This window comes from Amblyomma mixtum, chromosome 9, assembly GCF_055824585.1.
Source record: "Amblyomma mixtum isolate Tamu chromosome 9, ASM5582458v1, whole genome shotgun sequence".
Taxonomy (NCBI): Eukaryota; Metazoa; Arthropoda; class Arachnida; order Ixodida; family Ixodidae; genus Amblyomma; species Amblyomma mixtum.
In genome coordinates, this window is record NC_143020.1 from 78,877,578 (window position 1) to 78,893,037 (window position 15,460).

Genomic DNA, 15,460 nt, shown 5'->3' on the forward strand with positions numbered 1-15,460 from the left:
GAGGCGTCCGTATAGACTGTGTTCTCTGATCGGCCTAGCCTCCTTTCTATCTGCTCGGCCCTTGCTTTTCGTCTGTCCTCGTGTAGGTTAGGATCCATGTTTTTAGGCAGGGGTCCTACATTAAAGGTCTTTCTAAGGTCGTCCGGTACGTCCGCGTATCTGTCTATGAGTCCGCACGTGTTCCGACCCAACCTTCTCAGGAGCGCCCTTCCCGTAGAGGAGCCTCTGAGTCTGATGAGTTGTGCCCCCAATTGAGCCTCGGCAAGCTCATCGAAGGTATTGCTGATTCCGAGTTGGAGTAGCTTCTCGTTTGATGCGTTTCTGGGCAGGTGTAGAGCAATCTTGTATGCCTTCCTGAGAATACAGTCGGCTTGCTCTCGCTCCGCCTTTGTTGTTGCGTGGTAGGGCAAGGAGTACATAACTCTGCTAACGATTAGGCTCTTGACGAGTTTGAGGGTATCTTCTTCTTTCATCCCGTACCTTCTCTGAGAGACTCTACTGATCATTCTGCCAACCTGCTCCGCGGCTCTTCTCAACAGGCTGATGGTAAGGCTGCATTTTCGGCTGCTCTGCAGCCACATGACTAGGATTCGTACCATGTTCTGTTCTTGGATCAGTTGCCCCTCTAGAACTACTTCCAGCGAGGCTTTGGTAGGATTTCTTCCGATCCTGATGATTTCCGACTTCTCCGTCGAACATCTGAGGCCTCTCTCCCAGACGTAGGTCTCTACGCAGGTCGCAGCTTCTTGTAGTCTGTCTTGCTTCTCCCCTAACGATCCTTGGGTGACCCACACCGTGATGTCGTCGGCATATATCGCGTGTTGGATGCCCGGGATTTCCTTGAGTCGTCTTGCTAGCCCGATCATCGCCATATTGAACAGGACGGGCGATATCACGGAGCCTTGGGGTGTTCCTTTGCAAGGCGTGGTGAAGACGTCGCTTCTCAGCTCGCCTAGTCCCACGGTCGCTGTTCTGTCGCTCAGGAAGGCCCTGATGTAGTCGTGGGTTCTTCCCCCGCAGTTGGTGTTGTTGATGCCTTCCATGATGGCGGCGTGGCTGACGTTGTCGAAGGCTCCCTTTATGTCGAGGGCCATGACAACGTTTTCGCCACTTCTCGGCATTTTCTCGAGTACTTCCTCCTTGAGTTGGAGTAGTACGTCCTGCGTAGACAGGTGGGCTCTGAACCCGTACATGCTGTCTGGGCACAGTTGGTTCTTCTCTAGGTGCGACTGGATCCTTTTTGTGATTACTTTCTCGTACATCTTGCCCAGGCACGACGTGAGGGAGATCGGCCTGAGGTTCTCGACCTGGAGTTTCTCGCCTGGCTTCGGGATCATTACCACTACCGCGTGTTTCCACTCGGCCGGCACTGTTCCTTCTTGCCAGAGCTTGTTGAAGTAGGCTGTGAGCTGATCTATGGCTCCATCGCTGAGGTTTCTTATGAGCGAGTTCTTGATTCTGTCCGCCCCCGCTGCTGTGTTTTTTGTTGCCGACCTGATCGCCTCGACGACTTCCTCTCTCGTTATGGGCCGATCCATGGTTGTATTCTCTTCGCCCTGGTACTCTTCTTGGTAGCTTTCGACCTGGTCTCTGCCGTAGCATTTGACCCGGACTTCCTCGAGTAGCTGTTCGTCCGTGCTCGTGTACTGGTGCACCAGCCTCTGAATCGATTTGTCGCTTTCTGATTTGTTCTTGCTCGGGTCCATGAGGGTCCTGAGGATCTGCCACGTCCTGGCCGTGCTGAGGGTGCCGTTCAGCGCGTTGCTGAATTGCTGCCATCCTTGCCTAGCCAGCTGCGTTGCATACTCCTTCGCTTGTTTAGTTATTTCGGCTATTTTAATCTTTAGCTTCCTATTGAACTTCTGTCTTTTCCAATGCTTGGTGAGCCCGCGTCTCGCCTCCCATAGCTTGAGGAGCCGCTTGTCCACCTCCGGAGTTTGTTCGGTTCTATCCACCTCTTTAGTATAGAGTTCTTGGATCTGTCTGAGTTGCTGGCTCCACTCCTCCGCAGATACAATGTCGCCCTTGATCTGCTTGCAGTGTGCTCTGAAGGCGTCCCAGTCCGTTAAGCGGACCTTGCCTATTTTCCGCTTGATATTGTTTGCGGTTGTGCTGATTCTTATTATGTGGTGGTCGCTTCCAAGGTTCTCGAGCAGGTTCTCCCATTCTGCTTGTCTGGCGCCCCTTACGAAGGTTAAGTCAGGGCACGTGTCTGGACTGACGCTGTTCCCCTGTCTAGTTGGGAACGACAGGAAGGGACGTGGCATTTGCGCTGCAGCAGAACAGGCAGAGTGCGAATTGCTAACCGACGAACATCGCCGAGGAAGACGGTGCCGTGTCTTCTCTGGCGCGGGACGAGCTCATAATGGGATTTTTCGTACGCAGCAATGCTCAGAGCTTCATCACGAACGACTGAAACAAGGTGGAGGCAGAAATGCATGAAACCACATGTACCGCTCGAGAAACCTTCGTTTTATGTCTAGCATATTGTGCGCACTAAATTGTGGGTGCGTGGTTGGTTTCTGTGGTGGGTTTTTGTTCTTATTTGTTTTTGTGTTGGTTTTTTAGGTTTAGGTTTATGGCTGATTTGCTTCTAATGCATGACACTGCTTTTTTTGCTGAGATTTTTAAATTCTATTTGGTTTCAAAACGATTTATGAGAAGCTAGTCACGGGATAAAAAGGGTCCTGTGATTACATGTATGCTGTCTTGTTTTCATGCCGATTTGCTGTCACTGGCTGTGTTCGGAGCGATAATGCGCTGTCACATGCTTGAGCTGAGGATAATAAGTGTGCCTCTTTTCCGTCTAATAGACAGTTAGTAAAGTGCGCATGTGTTGCCTTTCTTCTTGCGCCATTGTCGTTGCGCGGCCGTTCATTTCAACAGTGTTGCCTTTAATTACCGCATTCATTAGCGCTGAAAAACATAATAAAAACGCATTTAAGCAAGAACACCTACATAATTTATAAGTAGCACTAATGAGTACTCTGTCAAGCAGATTGAGGCAATGGCGTTAAGAAAGCCGAATGCCGTGAAAAAGTAAACGGCAGCAAGGTTCAATCTCTTGGTGTCATCCACCTCTGAAAAGAGTTCGGAGAGCGGGAGATTTTCGTTCACACGCTTTGCAGTACACAGTTGTCGCGAAAAGTGCATATGTATCACTTCCCACGTTAACTCACGAAGGATGCGAAATGCCCGATCCTTTTGGAGCTTTTGCCATACATCAACGTACGAAGGTGGCGTCACGGTGCACGAGAGTGCGAGTGACTCCTTGTCTTATGTAGCTCTTTGCATTAAGTGCCTTGATTCTATAGCTTAAGCAACCTGAAATCAGGTTCGAAAGAAGAAGGTTAAAACCGAAACTCTGAGAGCGTTTGCTCAATTTACTCGTGAACATGTTCACAGTCGTCCGATATTAAAAGAAATGACCACAATCAGTATGCTAAAGATTACAAAATGCGTTTGAAACATTGAAAATACGCGTAAGAGTGGCATATCATTACTTTCTCTGCCCGCAGTTTTCCGAATGCAAGTAAACTTCACCTATCCAAGACTTCGCGAGAAAAACTGCGCTGGCCACATCAGTGAGTTATCAGATGGCGTTCCAGATGGCGACTTACATGCCTGGACCGCTTTCCTTTGCAAAGCGCTTTGCAAAAACTGTCCTGTTTTTGTCAGCGGTGTTTCGAATCACACTGTGTGATAAAGCTTTTTCGTCTGATACCTATGTCATGACAACGATTCTAAGCTCCAGGTATAGCCGCTGCGGTGGCTCAGCGGTTATGGTGCTCGGCTGCTGACCCAAAAGACGCGGGTTAGATCCCGACCGCGGCGGCTAGAATTTCTTTGGAGGAGAAATTCTAGAGGCCCGTGTACTGTGCGATGTCAGTGCACGTTAAAGAACCCCAGGTGGTCGAAATTTCCGGAGCCCTTCACTACGGCGTCTCTCATAGCCTCAGTCGCTTTGGGACGTTAAACCCCATAAACCAAACCAACCATCTAAGCTCCAGGTGGATCCCCTCTGGCGGCTATTAGAGAAAGTAGGGTTGAAGTCTGAATTTGTTGGACAGTGGCATACATTGAAGTTTTCTACCCCGTGCATTTTCACGAGATGGTAACGCCATTTCGTGGGAACGAAGCATTGTGTTTTCAATAAGCGTACAACAACTGACGCTGTCAAAGCGCTCTGAGAAGAGTCTTATGGATTACACAAGACGCTCAAAGTCAAGAAAAGCCACTTATTCGCATGTTCGGATGTCACTCCTGTTGAGATATTTCCTTTTTACCTTGGGAAGTTTTATCACGGGAGGCTTCTATATTAAGGGATTGCTCAAGAAAAAGAAGGTGCACGGCTACACTTACCTCTTGGATTAGTACCTGTTGTTTTTGTGTTGGCTGAACTTTTCGGGGACCTTTGCAATCTTTAACATGCTTTAAGATGTGTTTGTTTGGAAACTCTTCATTTCAAGGGGGCATTTTAACCATCCTTATTGAAGAAAACTGAATAGGCACCGTGTCGAAAACCAATGCGGAAAAAGTTTGCCTCCAAAATAGCTTTGTGGATTGTTGATGAGTAGTGCACTCTTGCGGTCCAAAAACAAATTATGGAGCCGATAACATCAGAGCGAATCAAATTGCAATAAAGGCGGGAATATTTTAAGACCTGCCGACAATGATCTCGTAAGACTGAAGGTTTTCTACCAAAAATTAATGTTAAGCCCGAGAGAAAGTTACGTCTAAACACTGCTCCGTTTCTGAAATGAACTACACGGAGCAGTGAAGAACAGTGAAGGTGCAGTCCGATCCCAGTACCTATATACTAAGCTCAGTAAGTACAGTTTTCACTTTCTTGTGGCCAAAACATTAGAGCGACTTTATCGCCTAAGAAGAGGCACACAGCCAAGTTTTTATTTTTCAATAAGATAACTTGCAAGTGAAAGCAAACATCCCTTCACGCGATTCTCATCGGCGATAACCGGACTGTCCAGGCCTGCACGTTTACCTCAAATGCCTTCTGTGCCTATGAACTGACAGTTTCCAGGGAAAAGTCGCTCTGTTCCTGTAATAAGCAGCTTAATTCCGTCTGCACTTTGTTGCTCACTTAAATATCCACATTAAACTCTTCCGCGGCAGTACAGTTTAGTTGTCATATCGATACAAGAAGTAACTGCGAAATAAAATATTAACCTCCTAATGGCACCATTTTCTTTCGCAAATGGTACCAAAATAGTTAAGTGTTGCCATCTATTGAAAAACAAAAAAAAAATGGTTTTGAGCAGTCCCACTCACTTTAACCAGACACAGAATGCCACAGAACACAGAGCAGTCTGGACTCATCATGAGCTGGAAATGATAGTTGCCTTACAACGGGCCTGACTCGTCCCAATCCGCTAGGCGGTTTATAGTCGGACAAAATTACTGATGCTATTACCGGAAGAGAAGAAGGCTTTTCACTATCGGCAGGAGCCTCCGTGATCTGGCCGCAACACCATCGGGTAATATGGACCAAGGAGAAAATTAAAAGGAATCTTTTCGGCAGCAGAAAGAGCGTACTGCCGAGGAGTACGAAAAAAAATGCCCACAAAATGGGTTCATGAGTTTATGGGAGTTTAACGTCCCAAAGCAACTCAGGCTATGAGGGACGCCGTAGAAAAGAGGTCCGGAAATTTCGATCGCGTGCGGTTCTTCATTGTGCACTCACTTCGCACAGCACACGGGCCTCTAGAATTTTGCCTCTATCGAAATTCAAACGCCGTGGCCAGGATCGAAGCCGCGTCTTTCGGGTCAGCCAACGCGGCTGACCCGCGGCTGAGCCAACGCGGCGGCTCCACACTAAATTACTAGGGGGAAAATTCAAGAAAGTCTATAAAAAACGTTAAATTATGGAGGAACAACTCCGAAAGTAAAGCGTAAAGCATAAACCTTCATTGTCAAATTGTGTGAAACAACAAGCACAGAGGGAGGAGCACACACATATACACATAGCGCAGTGTGTCCTCCTTCCTTTGTGTTTGTTGTTTCGAACATTTCTTAGACGACGTTGCCGTAGACTGCGTCTTACTCGAAATCCTTCCTCGTAAAGAGGGCGACCAAAGCCTCTTCATTCTTAACCTTTATAGCTCTTCGAAAGACCGAAGACGCGACTTTATCCCCCCATCTTCACCGTGTCAACAAGCTCGCGCACCATTCAGGTCTCCTCATTGTAGGAGATTTTGATGCCGACCCCCCGCTTGGGGTTACCGCACCGCCAACCGAAAGGGCAACAAACTGTGGTTACTAGCAGAGGAACTGGGCTTCACCCTTGTTACTGACCCTCACATTTCCGCCCGCGTAGGAAACACCGTGTCTCTTGAAACTTCACCTGATCTGACATTCTTCAAGAACGTGCGGATCGATCGGTGACTCAACACTGGGGATACCCTCGGCAGCCACCACTATCTCCTCGCGAATAACCCTCAGCATGTTCCCGTTCCGTCGGAAAGGTTGCCCGACCCTATTCATGGATTGCGACAAGTTTCGTTCCCTACGTGCTCAGATTGCCCCTACCCGGATTAATAACCTGGTTGAGCGGATCACCAACCTCCACGCAGATGTCTCTGCTACTACTAAAGAATCACCTACCACAGCTGATCAATCCAATACAGACAGCCGTCTCCTCCACCTAAGCAGGCCCGCGAAACATGCAAAACCGCCGGAAAAAACAGAGCCACCATAGAACGCTTCGGCGTAGAGTAGCTCAGATAGACAAACAGATTCAGGCGCACACTATCGCACTGACTACCCAGCAATGGGGTCACGTTTGTTACAACATGCGTGGACAGGTCGGGCTAACCCGCACATGGCACCTTCTCCGGTACCTTTTAGACCCAGACGGTTGCAAAGCGCGGGCGCGCCACAGAATGTCGCGGGGCACCTACGCTACGAAGTGACGCGATTTATTGAGCAACGCTTTGCGGTCTCTGCTCAGGCGCGGTTTTCGAGTGGCAAGATAAATCATCCAAATTTGTGCAGCCACACAGCGAGGGTAATGGCGTATAGTTTAGAGGAACTTCAATTTGGGCTAGATGTTTATTGTACTTGAGAAAGGAAAAACAGTAGCGCCGAAAAACACACACACACACAGCTGAAGAACGACGTAGGACAAGCGCTCAACGATGTGATCTACACCGATGCTATAAGCAATGTTTTAGATATATTATGCGAAGCATACTACTTTAGCTACCACTTCAGCCCTTCACCGTGGTTATGCGGCTCCAAATCACGTGATACATGACGTCACACCACGTGACACGATGACGTCACGTCAGTGGAGAAACGGGGGCCCACCTCGCGCCGTCGCTGTGGTTGTGCGCCTCCAAATTACGCGACACGATGATGCCACACCACGTGACACGATGACGTCACGACAGTGGAGAAACGGGGGCCCACCTCGCGCCGTCGCTGTGGTTGTGCGCCTCCAAATTACGCGACACGATGATGCCACACCACGTGACACGATGACGTCACGACAGTGGAGAAACGGGGGCCCACCTCGCGCCGTCGCTCTGGTTGTGCGCCTCCAAATTACGCGACACAATGATGCCACACCACGTGACACGATGACGTCACGACAGATCGCCGTCACGCGCTGGGAGAGGGAGAACGATGCCATTGCACAGACGCCAGAATGTCCTCGAGCGGCATTCCCGCGCATTTCGAACGCGCGTTCACACTCGGTGTAGGTGAAACGCTCGCTCCACCGGGCAGGCGGACGCGGCTTCCGTGGCAATCCAGGCGCTCACCCAATGCGCGTCGTCTCGGGGTTAGTCGGCGTTCCGCTGTAGCCATGCCGTTGTCTACCCCACGACGAAGGCTTCTAGTGGTTGTATTAAAATGACCAAGTATTCAACCAAGGAAAGCCATGTATTACCAAGCCTAGCCATCAATATGCTTCGCATCTGACTAGGCTTAACCTTAACTAAACCTCAGCCATTTTTTTTAAAGAGAACGGGATGGGGCTAGTTTTCACGGATGAGATGCCCTTGCTGGAATGTTTACAGTTTTTAGACCTGAAGCTTACTTTTGGAGAAGAACAGATAAGTTGGCAGTATGCCCCTCGAGCTAGAAAGGAGCAGCAACTGTATGCATCGGCTCATTCCAAGACAGTTAAACGCGTAATTGCTAATCTTTGCCTCGAATCTGCACTCGTGAAGTCGTGTCAGCATGGTATGCAGGGGAGCTTTGATACGCAAGTGGATCGATTGGTGGGGGCCGGGTTTCCAAGCTCGGTAATCACAGGTGTTGGTGAAGCCCTCCTACTTAAAGTCAAGGGCGCCATGTTTAAGCGGCCATCACAGCGAAGGAAGCAAGACGCGAAACCTGAAGTTGTTCCGTATGTGCACAGGGTTGTCCACAAGGTAAAAAGGTGGCAAACAGACAAGGCGTGCCTATCGTCTTTTCGGCTCCACGGAAAATTGCGCAGGTCGGTGCACACGTAGCGAGCGATGGGAAGAGGAACGGCTGTGGTAAAAAACATGGGAAGCACTTTGTGAAGTGCTGCACCGGCATGATCTGTGAAATAGCGCTGACCTGCGGGAAGGCCTATGTGGAGCAAACAGGCAGGTGCATCAATGACCGTGCAGCGGAGCACGCGCGCTCGCTCAAAGAAGTAGGAGGTGCGCACCTACCTAAACACTGCGCAGAGTGCAAGGTGTGTCACCGAGCGGCAGAACATACGCCGGCGGAAAATTGCGAGCACTGCAAAAAGTGTGAACCACGATTTGATGGGATAAAGATTCTGGGCAGGAGCGGCAATAGTAAGGCACGGGAGATTTTGGGGGCGTAGCACATAAGAAAAAGAGGAAAAAGTAGTGCCAGCGATACATCTGTGAACCTTTATAAAGCAGAGATTTCATATCTTGAACGGTTCTGTTGATTGCACATGAGGTTACTTTCTGCGCATGCCTAGGTTTCTGTTATATATGCTCGCTTTTCAGAGATTAAAGTCAGATGAAGTGAGCGCTTGTCCTACGTCATTATTCAGCTGTGTGTGTGTTTTTCGGCGCTACTGTTTTTCCTTTCTCAAGATCGCTAATGGTGTTTTTTGAAATTCCGAAAACTGATCGGGCTGGCTACGAACCTCTATGCAATCAAGCGCCTCTCGGTATCACGTTACTACTTGATTCAGCTGCCTTCTGGCATGAACCACCACTGTAATACTACTCCGCAAAAAAGCTTCCCTTTACCTGAAACAATGTTTTTAAAAATGCTTTGGTTGGCTTCTCTAAAACACCTGGTGTCTGCCCTAGTTTTTGTCCTCATCGGCCATTATTTGATCAATTAAATGTTTCGAGAATATTGTTTTGGAAATAGTTTTGGGGAAGACTTGGGAATTTACGGAAATCAGCATCCCGAAGTGAGAAACTGGTTATAAGGGACGCCTTTGTGGACGGTGTAGCACATAATTAGAACATCTGGGGTTCTTTACCATGCGCTATCATGGCACAACACAAGGACGTTTTTTTGTGTCAGCTCCACTGAAATGTGGCCGCTGCGGCCGGGATCGAACCCCCGACCTAACGCCAAAGCCACTGAGCCACCATGGCTGGTAAGTGGTGAAGAATTGATAGTTTTGTATAAAAAATAACCGTAGCATTTTGCTTGCATCTGCGTAAAAAAGCTTTGTGTTTATTCTGTGCTTTTAGCTTGGGTTGCGGAGTCACGTATTTTTTTTCTATTACGGTTATTTCTTTCTTGCCTGTATTTTACTCTAATTCTGTGTTTAGTTCGCAGAAGCACATGGTGGTGGGATTTCCTTTGCTATCCCCTCAAATTTAGTTCAAGCAAGAAATTTAACCAAAAGTATAATATCCTCTGCAAAACCATGTGATTCTAAGAATTTTTGCCTTCAAATTCGGCGTTCCGCCTGTTAAATGGAATTGCGCTTAAAGGCGATCGTTGTAGTTAGTGATTCAACACGTTTGTTCATTAACAGCAGCGCCTCCTGAAAACTACTTGCCTACTTTTATTTATTTATTTATTTACAATACCCCTAAGGGCCCTCGTGCGAGGGTATAAAAAAAGGGGGGGGGGGCGATACAAGCATGAAAATACGGCACAGGCACTTGAAACGAAATACATGTAATAACGAAGTATGAAAAAGCTAGTAACTTAATCAAATAACAAAACAAACAACGCAGAATAAAATATTCAGTAAATGCACATAATACAACAAATACATAAAATCTGTTCGTCCATGCTTTGCTTTAACGAATGCTGAAACGATTGTAAGTTCACCTCAGTACCTACTTGTGATGGCAAGTTATTCCAGCCTATTACAGTGCGATGAATGAATGATTTCGCGTAAAGCGATGATCGGCATGTTATGCGCTTTATGTTGTTATCGTGGTCGCGGCGAGGAAAGACTGCAGGGTATGGCAAAAAGAAGTCGTCGTGGAAGTTGGGATCGTGAAACAGTTTGGGAAGTAAGGTTAGGCGAGCGAAATGACGTCTACAAGGTAGTGGTTCCAACACGGCACGTTGTTTTAATGCTGTGACACTGGTGAAGCGTGAATAATCTGAAAAGATGAAGCGAACAGCATGGTTTTGCAGAGATTCAATGTTGTTTATGTTGTATGCTTCTTAAGGGTTCCATATGGCAGAAGCGTGCTCAACTTTCGGGCAGATTAGCGTGATGTAAGTAAGTTTTTTTTAAGTGTGAAGGCGCATATTTGAGATTACGCCTAAGGAGGCCGAGTGCGCGATTTGCTGATGCTAAGATTGCGTTAATATTGTAATGACAAGTTAGGTCAGACTAAAAGTGAACTCCTAGGTGCTGGTAAGTTATTGTAAGTTCTACTCTATCGTTATTGAGAAAGTAGGCTATAGCAATTCGAGTGGAACGTGTAGTAAACGACATTAACTTTGTTTTATATATATTTTCAGACATTAGCCAGGAGGAACATCAAGCCGTTACAGCGTCAAGATCAGTTTGAAGGGAATGGCGGTCGGTTTCATTAGTAATATTACGATATATAACACAACCATCCGCGAATAACCTAATTTGAGACGATACTCACTTAAGTAGATCGTTAATAAAAATTAAAAAAAGCACAGGGCCAAGTATACCTCCCTGGGGGACTCCAGATGTTACGGGGACAGCCGACGAGTTAAAGCCGTTGACAGAGGTGCATTGTTTTCTATTGTAGAGGAATTGTTTTATCCATGAAATAACGTTGTGATGGAGATTTATGTTTGTCAATTTGGTTAAGGAGCCTCTGATGGGGAACGCGATCAAAAGCTTTAGAAATGTCTAAAGATACTGCGTCAACCTGTAAGCCAGTGTCAACGGCGGAAAATATGTCGTTAGTCAATCCAGCGAGTTGAGTGTGGCATGAATAAGCCCTGCGAAAACCGTGCTGGTATTTGAAAATGATATCGTGCTCCTCTAGATAATTAATTAGTTGAGTATTGAATCAGTGATGTTGATTACACCGTGATGTATATTTTTGCCCTTCTACTCGATATTTTCCTGACATTTACTGCCGATAATAGAATGGATATAACCTTTCCCGTGGCCTGGTGTTTAGTATTACCTTAGGTGAAATGCTTGTTGAATGGGTCTTTGACATAACCTTATGTAAAAAAACTACTTTGTTCCTTGAATAAACAGCGCGAACGAAGACGAGCACAAAAGACAAGAAAATTGACGACACAGCGCTGACTAACAACTGAGGGTTTATTGCTGATCACACAAGTATAAATACATAGATGTCGGCAAAGAGGGAAAGGTTTACAAAGTGCAAAAAAAAACATAAATGTGACATCAGCAACAGAAGCGCGCTAGAAATCAGCGGAGATTATCAGCCCCCAGGAGTGACAGCTCTTTTTGCAGTAGTGTTAGCGATGGAGTGCTTATACATGAATTTCCCTGCTTGAATATGTTGTAGGCCTCGATAATTTCCCTCGCAGTTTTTTCCCGATTCTTGGCAATGACCTTGGTTTCATGATATAGCGGTACGCACTGTTTTTTCTCTGTCTTTGCCCATTCACAATCCCGGCAATGAATGCCGAGGTGACCGGAAATTACTTTTGAGACTTTATAGCTGTGTTCGCTCAGCCTTTTATTGATACATCGTCCCGTCTGTCCAACGTACTGCCCTGCACAGGGCAGAGGGATGTTATAAACAACCCCCTTATCACAAGGGACGAAGCGTGACTGGTGCTTAGTTGTGCGAAAGTTGCGCTCGCGCCATAAATAATCACCACCACAAAAAGGAACTTTGCAATACGCCCCTTTGAAAAGTCGCGGCCCTATATAGGGACCAAAACAATAGAAAGCTGCAAAACGATTCAGTCAAACACTTAGAGAACGAAAAAAAGAAAATTTAGGTTTGGTTTATGGGGGTTTAACGTCCCGAAGCAACTAAGGCTATGAGGGACGCCGTAGTGAAGGGCTCCGGAAATTTCGACCACCTGGGGTCTTTAACGTGCACTGACATCGCACAGTGCACGGGCCTCTAGAATTTCGCATTCATCGAAATTCGGCCGCCGCGGCCGGGATCGAACCCGCGTCTTTCGGGTCAGCAGCCGAGCACCGTAACCACTGAGCCACCGCAGCGGGGCAAGAAAGAAAATTTAAGTTAAAATTACTGTTCGTAATAGTGCCTAAGCCTAACAACATGCAGATGTTTCAGTCTTGAGCGCTTTCTCTTTATTAGCTGTAACCACTGACGGCCAAGGTGAATATGTTTGTGCAGCATTCATACGATTTGATAGCTGGAAAAGGAACGCCATAATAAATGTTATATCTATTTTTTCTCAATCATACATCAATTGCCCGTTCCTATATCTTTATATGTCATAACTTCATTTTTTTTGGTTGTGTGCACTGAAACGTTAATTGCAAAAATATCAACCTTCGCATTCCTTTGGATCAATTCGCGCTGCTATGCGAAGAATTTTGTTTTGACACAAGTCAATATCGTGTGTCTTGTGTCTTTCACGAACAGAACATGAGAACTCATCAATATTGACACAATTCTCGGCGCTGGACATTTGCGCGACATTTAAAGAAGAGGAGTATCCCTTATGAAGATCAGGAAAGATATGCAAATATTCTTATTTTGTTTTATTGCGATTGCGATTGCTACTAATATGAAGTCCCACAAAGCGAGCGTTATGCGATTTTGGCTCCTTCCAATACTGTGGAAGCTGCCGACAAGGCTGAGATGCACATCACCAGCAGCGCTTTGTGCAATTGGCGAGGAGAAGCACACCGATGATTAGAGGGTTAGCTGTGTGTCATCCATGGCTCAACCGCAGTCAGATCTGCGCTGAGCAAGTGTAAAACATTAGCAGGCTCTTAAAGAACCATAGAGGCCTAAATTTAGTTGCTTGCTTTTTCTCTTTCAATTTATATAATAGGCATTATAATGCATAATTTGCCAATTAGCATAAGCCTACGGCTGCTATTGACTTTATATCTGAATTTCTCCTTTGTTTTGTTGTAGTTTCCGCAACCATGCGATGGTTCTAGCTTGCATGGAAAGCTTACGTAACCTGAAGCCCGAAAAAACTGCAGCTGCTGATGGGCTGTTTTAATTTACTCAATGCTTAAGTCCCACCGCTTAAAGAGCTGTAATGATAAAAACATCGTAAGTTCTAAAGAAGGCTAATGCGTCGACAGCGGAGCTTAAAAAAATCCATGCGGCCGATTAGGGTAACCGCTTTCGAAATAGTGCTCTATACTTAATAGACTAAAGATGCCTGAAATGACTTTAAAAATTTTTAATTTAGGTTATATATTAGCAGCTTTTTTAACACTGGCAATTTTAGTGATGTATCGAAGTATCCACGGTAAAGTATCAGATATCTGTATCAGAAATCATTTTAGGTTTTCCAGCTTGTACCTCTATCGGAAATACAATTTCTGAGGGTTTCGGGTAACGGCATTGAAGATACTTTTCTGGTGTACCGGAGCCAGCAATGGTGGATTGCTACGAAGGTTTACAGACTTTGATTAATGCTTGTGGAGATGACGGAGACGTCCTTAGTTTTAGCTCCATGGGGTAAGGCTCGATGATAATTAAAAATTTTACAGATCAGACGCTTACAGTGCGAGGTCATGAGATACCTACGCTGGCAGAATACAAAGCACAGGTTATGGTAAATAAACGAAAGATACATATGTAAAAGTACGAAAAGGTATGCCGCGATAAGAAAGCATAGAACATTATCAACGTACAACCGGTGCCCAGTATTGGGAGATGTTTGGAAAAGAATAATGCTGCCAGGGTATACTTTTTGGAATGCGTTTTGTGCCTAAAGTCAGTTGTTCAGTCGGGGTAGAATAAATTAAAGGCAAATGAGGCAGCACAGGGTGACATGAGTTCAGCATCATTCGAGGTAGTGGTAGCACAGAATAAAATATGAAAAGAGGGCCATTTGAGAACCTTTAATGGTAATAGGTTCGGTAGCTACAGTATTTATATAGCTCTAGAGAAAGAGCGTCGACTTACAATTGTGGAAAACGCTGAAAAAAATAATAGTATGCTGCAATACAGGGTGAAAAAAAAGATACCCTGAAACGGCATGTCAAAAAAGCACAACGTAAGGACTGGAATACAAAAATAAAAAGCAAAAACCTGTACAAAAATGGAAAAACCAAATTGGAAGGAAATGATCTGTGATAACTCAAGAGGCAGCGCCCTGCGCTTGGTGTCTTAGAGCACGAAGTTACCTGAAGAAATTCAATAAAGGTGGCACATATGTGGTATGAGGTAAATCCGTATAAACAATAGCATATATTTTACAAGAATTCTGAAGTATGCACTCATATTTCTGTACTCGTAAGGTGATTACACCAGATGATCTGGGGTTTAGAGAAAACAAAGCCAATATAAATGCGGTAAATGTTTGTAAAAAGCGATGAAAAATTTTCTACAATGAAATAAAGTGGAGCATTATAAGTTCAAGATCTAAATTGGTTAAACGTCAAATCAGTACAATTTGTATGCAAAGAAAACTGGCTAATTTACCGATAATAAGGTTTAAGTTGACAAATTGGCAAGAGCAATGCAGTGAAAAAAAATTCCGAGCATGGTAGTCCATGCCATCACCCAGCTTTAAAAGGAACTCTCCTAATATCCATTCATCCCTTCATAATCATTGGGTTTCTTTTGCTAAGATGAAATAAATGCTCGCGTTCAGCGAACGTAAACGTGCAGGTGTTTTCTAAAGCTCTAGAACGCAATAGGTACGCACCGCTTTCGCCGGCAGGTAATCTCCGGTTGGCTAGGCGGATCAAATTGTCCGTGTTGAAGTTAGAAGCAGTAGCATATCTGGGGGGTACATGTTCACCACTTGCGGCCAGCGGCATGTCACACGACGAACATGGCAAGCTCTGCTAGGTCGTTGACGAAGGGCAACGTTTTGTCCGCTGGCCGCCCGATGGATGTCGCTCTATGGCATTCTCTATTTT

At 45.9% G+C, this 15,460-nt stretch overlaps 1 protein-coding gene across 1 annotated transcript in view; it reads right to left on the reverse strand.

Annotated features, from left to right (window-relative positions):
- Positions 1-8,695, reverse strand: part of LOC149329832 (uncharacterized) — a 49,324-nt gene extending 40,629 nt beyond the window's left edge. Inside the window, exon 1 of the mRNA XM_089560532.1 lies at positions 8,667-8,695. The gene's annotated coding sequence lies outside the window, so the exon portion shown is untranslated. The remainder of the gene's footprint in view (positions 1-8,666) is intronic.
- Between the last annotated feature and the right edge of the window lie 6,765 nt (positions 8,696-15,460).